Source organism: Oratosquilla oratoria, chromosome 17 (assembly GCF_046742065.1).
Source record: "Oratosquilla oratoria isolate Oo_2021 chromosome 17, ASM4674206v1, whole genome shotgun sequence".
Classification (NCBI taxonomy): Eukaryota; Metazoa; Arthropoda; class Malacostraca; order Stomatopoda; family Squillidae; genus Oratosquilla; species Oratosquilla oratoria.
This window is the reverse complement of record NC_134793.1, coordinates 3,779,017-3,787,229: the sequence shown is the minus strand read 5'-3', so window position 1 is coordinate 3,787,229 and position 8,213 is coordinate 3,779,017.

Genomic DNA, 8,213 nt, shown 5'->3' with positions numbered 1-8,213 from the left:
ATATATACATATACATATATACATATATATATACATATATATATATATATATATATATATTTATAGCTAAAATGACTACATACAGCCAAGTCATAAATTTCCTTCCTAAGGAAAACAAATCCTTAATAAGGTATATGGAAAATACCATTAAGAAAATTATTAATGCACAACTAGCCATCACTTTTAATGAAACATATATTTTTATATATATATATATATATATATATATATATTTATATATATATATATATATATATATATATATATATTTATATATATGTACACACACACACACACACACACACACACACACACACACACACACACACACACACACACACACACACACACACACACACACACACACACACACACACACACACACACACACGCATATATATATATATATATATATAATATATATATATATATATATATATATATATACATATATATATACATATATATATATATATATATATATAATATATTATATGTATATTTGCAGTAATTCTCAAAGCACACGGGAAAATAATTTGCAGAAAAACACTGGGAAATAAGAGACTGAGCACGAACGATTTCGTCTATGTAAGACATTATCAAGGAATACAAGTGACAGAGACATAGGTGTGTATATATATATATATATGTATATATATATATATATATATGTATATATATATATATACATACATATGTATATATGTATATATATATAAATATATATATATATATACATAAAGTAGTAGGGAACATAGTAAGGACACACAAGATGCTTCATAATCAAGTTGGGAAGTGTTTACATTTGATCATATGACGTGTCATCACTCGGGCCTGGTAGCACTTGGAGCAATATTTTTTTCAATAATATAATAATCAAGTATACTTAATATGGGTGGATTCGATGATGTTTTTTTTTCTAATAAAGACCTACAGGAAATTTTTTCTTTAGAATTATCCCACTCAATAGAATGGTTGTGGTCTCTTACATGGACAAAAAGGCCTCTGGAAATTTGCCCACTCATTACACTACACTTGTGTTGATTTATCCTTGTTTGTAAGTCTTTGCTAGTTTGGCCAATATAAAATTTGTTACATTTAAGGCACGGAATTGAGTAAATACAACCCTCATTTACTTCAGGTGAATTTTTAATCAGCTTACTTTTTATAATATTGTTGTTTATGAAAACCAAGTTCATATTAATTGTTTGAGAATATTAGGGATTCCAACTAATTTCTCACTGTAAGGAAGAACCAAAAGGATCTTTTTGTAGAATACTTTTCTTTCGTGTGAGGTGTTATGGAAAGATTTGTAAGCCATTTTATGAGAAGTGTCTACTAAGTGTTTTAGATATTTGAACTCAGAAGCTATGTTATATATTTTCCTCATCTGATCATCCAAAAATTCAGAGCTACATATCCTGTAAACTGTAAGAAACATGGAATTAAACACAGAAAGTTTTGTTTTTTGGTGATGAGCCGAGTGAAAGTGGACATATGATGAGACATTAGTTGGATTCCTATATACGTCATACTTAAATTGTCTACCACTGCGATAAATTAAGATATCCAAAAATGGTAATTTATTCTCTATTTCTATCTCAAAAGTAAAATTAATTGAAAGGACCATAACTTTTAGTTTTTCAAGGAAAAAAAATCTAAGTTGCGCTTAACCGGCCACATGCACAAAATATCATCAACATAACTTTTCCACACAACTTGGTTGGGAAGATTCCTAGATAGTAGTTTAATCTCAAAGAATTCCATGTACAAATTATTAAGTAGTGGGGACAGAGAGTTTCCCATAGTCATACAAAATTTTTGTACATAGAATTCACCATTAAAAACAAATTTACAATTTACAATACAATGCAGCAAAATATGGATACCACGCGCCATTTCCTGGATTTCTCCAACTACGACACAAAATTACATTATATTACTCCATAGCATTACTATTTTTCCCCTGACCTTGTCCATGGTCCGGGCAGTTTCCTGAGACTGGGGTGTTTACGCAAAAGGAGGAGGAGGAAAAGAGACAAGCAGACCACTATTCGGTGGGAGTCGCCTCCGCGTAGCTAGTATATAAGTGAGGGATGCTCGCTGTACCCCGTACAATAGCTCGCAACCTCACACAAGCAACATGGAAGTTTTCGTAAGTGCGGCCCTTCCTACCATAGGAACATCGTTTATAGTTTGCTTTTAACAGCCAAGTAAACATACCGTGGGGATATAACACAACCCTGGTGTAGCCCAACTTTCACACCAGACCAGTAACTCCCTCCATTCCCTACCCTAACATAATCCCTTTTGAGCGCCCTCAACAGTCTTATTCCTATTTCTTACATTTGCAAAACAGCCCGCAATATCTTCCCGTCAACAATGTCAAATGCCTTCTCTAAAGCCAAGTCTTCATATCACTTGTAAAACTGATCAATCTTCATTTCTGAAGGCTTATATAGAAATGTTTTGCCTATTTCTTAAAAATAACTTGTTTATTTTTGAAAAGGAACATGAGTATAGATAAAAACATAATATCTATAATTATATTTCGGTTGCGCTCAATGATTGTATTTAGTTACTTGTAATTTAGTTCTTGAGAATAGAGAATGTTTTGAAACGTTGACATATTTTAACTTACTTTTGTTTTGCCATTGGTTTGGTCTCTTTGGTTGGCCGTCTTCTATGAAACGAAAACCCAATCTCTTCACTCGAGTTAATTGGGTTATCATGTACTCTTTTAAATCTCTAAGCGACTGAAGGCCCTCTTCTTTGATCAAAATTATTTGATGTCTGATTGGAAAAAGTCACAAAGTTTGTTCTCTGGAGCAGAAAGATTAGGCTAAGATCTGAAAAAGGCTTTTGGTATCATTCCATGTTTATACTCCAACAGGCGATCCTGTTCCTCGTGGGCTTGGCCACTGCAGCTCCCATGGCGTTCCCCGAGTACACCCCCGAGGTGGCCGCGGCCAGAGCCGAGTTCGAGGCCGCATATGCAGCTGCCGTCGCCGCCGCCGCCGTGCTTCCTGAAGCCTCTTACCTCGAGTACACTCCCGAGGTGGCAACAGCCAGGGAGGAGTTCATGGCCGCCTACAACGCAGCTTTCCTTGCTGCCTCTGAGGCTGAGGCTGAAGCCCCAGCTGAGGCTGTGGCAGAGGTTGAACTGAAAGCTGCCGAGGAAGCACCCGTGGAAGTCGCCCTTGTAGAGGAACCTGCAGCCGAAGCTGAGCTGGAAGCTCCTGCAGAAGAGGCCGTGGAGGTCGCTGTTGAAGCCGCTGCTCCTTTTGTGGCTCCCGAACCCGTCACCGACACCGAAGAAGTGGCCCTGGCCAAGAAGGAGTTCGCTGCCGCCTACGAAGCCGCTCTTGCTGCCATCGCCGCTAACACTCTTCCCGAAGTCGTCCACCCCGAAGACACTCCTGAGGTTGCTGACGCCAAGGCCAAGTTCGCTGCCGTTTACAAAGCTGCCGCCACCATGGCCGAACTTGCTGCCGACGTCGATCTCGACGGATCCCTCTCGCGACTCTCAGGTCTCCTTTCCCCACTGCTCACCAACTCCCTCCCCTTCGGTGCCTACGGAATCCACGCCCCACTCCTCCACGCCCCAGCTCCCCTGGTCTACTCTGCTTCCCCTCTCACCGTGAAGGGTGCCCACATCCCCTTCGCTTCTCCTTTCCTCTTCGTCAAGGCCTAATGACCCGTTGTAACCTGTTGCGAGAATTTTGTACTGTACATATGATTCAAATTAAAAAGAAATCCCTAAGCCAGCCTTTTCTTGACTCTACTTTGGTACTATCTGTTCCCAATGCTCCATTGTCTAAATGCCATCATCTTCAATTGGGGCATACGCTAGGGAGCGCGTTGCTTCTCTTACATCCCGGCACCAGTACCCTCGGTCTCTCAGAGCAAGCTCCCAAACAGACACCGTTCCCATTCCAAACAGGTCTCGAAAGGTTCGATAAATTTGCCTCAACCATGAATTTTGTGGGCGTTCCTGTCGTCCTCCTAATCAAAGGTTTTCTATTATGGAGATAATCCCCTGGGTAGAATCAACTTCAGGAAAACGTATACCATGCCAATATAGACGGTATTGACGTTCACTAATTATGCTGGTAACTGGCCTAGAATGAGTCTTACATTACAGTCTTTGGATTCAGACAAAGTCATTCCAGCGATATCTCATGTTCTCCGAAGGCACTTAGTACCGAAGACATCGAGGTGTCTCTTCAAGTGAACATTCAATGTCCCTGTCTTACAGCCGTACAGCAAGACAAGGCGTACAAGTGACTTGAAGATTCGAATCTACTTAGAGTTCGAATCTTAGTCTTCCTGCAAAAATAACGACAATGCCATAAACTTTGGTGGGAGACCATAAGGCCTAAACTAGATAGTTTCATGCCCAGTATATATATGTATATATGTATATATATACATATATATATATATACATGTATATATATACATGTATATATATGTATATATATTATATATATATATATATATATATATATGTGTGTGTGTGTGTGTGTGTGTGTGTGTGTGTGTGTGTGTGTGTGTGTGTGTTTGTATCTGTGTGTGTTTGTGTGTTTGTGTAGGTGTGTGCGTGTGTGTGTAAGGGTTTGCATGTGTATGTATGTGTGTTTGTGTTTTATGTGTATTTGTTTTTTGTTTGTGTGTGCATGTGTCTGTTTGTATCCCCTTCTCGCTGTCAGCTACCGCCGCTGGCTAGCCTAGTGCAAAAAAAAAAAAAAAGCAGAGTGCGTAAGTTTCCTTTGTCAGTATACAGTCTCTCCAACGTCAAGACTCCTGGTGTGCCTCACTGCGGCTACACACGTTAACTGGATGTATTGCGGCTCCAGGCTAAACACCAGGGGATCTTGGAACTTTAGGGGGCCCCAGGGTTACGGCGTGGAGACCCATTGATATATAGACATATCCTGGAGCCTAACAACTGGCCTTATGGGCTACCCTTGTGGCGTCCAGCAATAGGCAGGACTCGATAGACTGAGTACCTGGCAGACTTCTGCCAGGTACTCAGTCTATCGAGTACCTAAGCAAGTCTCGCATTACTCACCCCACATGGGTAGAAAAAAAAAAGACGGTCTAAACATTGCCCGTGTAGGAGACACCGGATGGTCAGCTGCAGGATACCAGGACACTTCATATATGCAGCCACAATTCTAATACAAAGACATTACTTGTAGCAACATAGAATTTCAGAACACTTCTTGATCGTGACTAAAATAGACTAAAAAGGAGAACTGCCCTCATGGCACACCAACTAAGACGTTATGATATTGGCATCGTAGCTCTCAGTGGAACATGGTTCAGCGGAGAAGACTCCTTAATCGAGACAGGAGAAGGATACACCTTCTTTTGGAAGGGCCTCCCAGAGGGTGAAAGGCGACTCCACGGGGTCGGCTTTGCCGTGAAGACCTCCCTCCTGTGTCAAGTTCCGGAGATGCCATCTGGAATTAGTGAATGATTAAATTAATGTCATGGAGAATACTTTTAAGAAAGAGCCAGTACGTCAACATCATCAGTGCCTATGCCCCCACGCTCACTGCAGAAGAAGCTGTGAAAGAGCACTTCTAACGGCACTCTCGCCACCTGCGTACAGGAGGTTCCATGCATCGATGACAACTTCCCAGCTCTGGTGACTGGCACCAACTCGACCATATCATGGTACGGCAAGCAGACAGAAAGGTGCCGATCACTAGTCATGTGGGGTGCTGAGTGCTGGACAGACCATCGTCTAGTATGCTGCAAATTTCGCTTGAAACTAAGACCTCAACAGCGGCGATGGCTCCCACCAAGGAAACTCAACGTCTCAGCTCTCAAAGACCGACATTACGTGCCTCCTTCAGGTGCAAAATTGCAAAGGCTCTTTCCAGTGTATCACCCGGGTGGAACACCTCATCCCAATGGAGCAACCTACATAATGCCCTGCACAAAGCCGCAGTACTGACCATCGGGTACTCCAAGCACATCAGACAGGATTGGTTTGATCAGAATACTCCCGGCATACACTAACTGCTGAAAGTTAAAAAAAGAAAAAAAAAAGAAAAAGAAAAAAGAAACGATGCCCTCCTAAGAAATTCCCATTCCAAAGCACTCAAATCTCGTTTATCCAGCCTTTCCAATTCCACATACACGGTGAGCCAATCAAAACCGTGGAACACTTTGGCAAAATATGCTGCCACATATGAATGCATGAGCGGCATAATCGCTGAGGTTTCACCTATCATCACACTCAGAACAGCATCCTCATCGACAACGATGGACTGCCACAAGCTGTGTATGTGTGTGTGCGTGTGTGTGTGTGCATAGGGGTGTGTGATTATTTGTGTGTGTATGTTTATTTGTGTGTGTGTGTGTGTGTGTGTGTGTGTGTGTGTGTATGTGTGTGCTTATACGTGTGTATGTGTGCTTATACGTGTATATGTATGTATGTATGCATGTGTGTGAATGTATGTGTGAAACTTGGATAATTAAAACAACATACGGAAGATTAGCACATTGTAGTATAAAGTATTTCAACGACATGTTTCCTTACACAGATAGGCTATGGTAATTCATGCTTTCCAATTTTCATACGAATTAATGCACTTGATAATGCAGATTAACTCACTGGAACTTTACGACACAAAATTACATTATACTACTCCATAGCATTACTATTTTTCCCTGACCTTGTCCATGGTCTGGGTAGTTTCCTGAGACTGGGGTGTTTACGCAAAAGGAGGAGAAGGAAAAGAGGCAAGCAGACCACTATTCGATGGGCGTCGCCTCCGCGTAGCTAGTATATAAGTGAGGGATGCCCGATCTACGCCGTACAATAGCTCGCAACCTCACACAAGCAACATGGAAGTTTTCGTAAGTGCGGCCCTTCCTACCTTAGGAACATCGTTTATAGTTTGCTTTTAGCAGCCATGTAAACAACCGTGGATATAGTACACAACCCTGGTATAGCCCAACTTTCACACCAGACCAGTAACTCCCTCCATTCCCTACCCTAACATAATCCTTTTTGAGCGCCCTCAAAAGTCTTACTCCTATTTCTTATATTTGCAAAACTCCCCGCAATATCTTCCTGTCAACAATGTCAAATGCCTTCTCAAAGGCCAAATCTTCATGTAAATGTTGTAAAACTGATCAATCTTCATTTCTGAAGAGTTATATAGAAATATCTTGCCCTATTTCTTAAAAATTACTTGTTTACCTTTGAAAAGGCATATGAGTATAGATAAAACATAATATCTATAATAATGTTTCGGTTGCGCTCAAGGATTGTCTCCAGTTACTTGTAATTCAATTCTTGAAAATAGAGAATGTTTTGGAACGTTGACATATTTAACTTTTAAATCTCTAAGCGACTGAAGGCCTTCTTACTTTGTTCAAAATTATTTGATATCAGATTGAAAAAAATCGCAAAGTTTGTTCTTTGGAGCAGAAAGTTTGGATAAGATCTGTCAAAGGCTATGGTATCATTCCATGTTTATACTCCAACAGGCGATCCTGTTCCTCGTGGGCTTGGCCACTGCAGCTCCCATGGCGTTCCCCGAGTACACCCCCGAGGTGGCCGCGGCCAGAGCCGAGTTCGAGGCCGCCTATGCAGCTGCCGTCGCCGCCGCCGAGGTCCTTCCTGAAGCCTCTTACCTCGAGTACACTCCCGAGGTGGCAGCAGCCAGGGAGGAGTTTATGGCCGCCTACAACGCAGCTTTCCTTGCTGCCTCTGAGGCCGAGGCTGAAGCCCCAGCTGAGGCTGTGGCAGAGGTTGAACTGAAAGCTGCCGAGGAAGCACCCGTAGAAATCGCCCCTGTAGAGGAACCTGCAGCCGAGGCTGAGCTGGAAGCTCCTGCAGAAGAGGCCGTAGAAGTCGCTGTTGAAGCCGCTGCTCCTTTTGTGGCTCCTGAACCCGTCACCGACACAGAAGAAGTGGCCCTGGCCAAGAAGGAGTTCGCTGCCGCCTACGAAGCCGCTCTTGCTACCATCGCCGCCAACACTCTTCCCGAAGTCGTCCACCCCGAAGACACTCCTGAGGTTGCTGACGCCAAGGCTAAGTTCGCCGCCGCCTACAAAGCTGCCGCCACCGTAGCCGAACTTGCTGCCGACGTCGATCTCGACGGATCCCTCTCCCGACTCTCCGGTCTCTTTTCCCCACTGCTCACCAACTCCCTCCCCTTCGGTGCCTATGGAATCCACGCCCCACT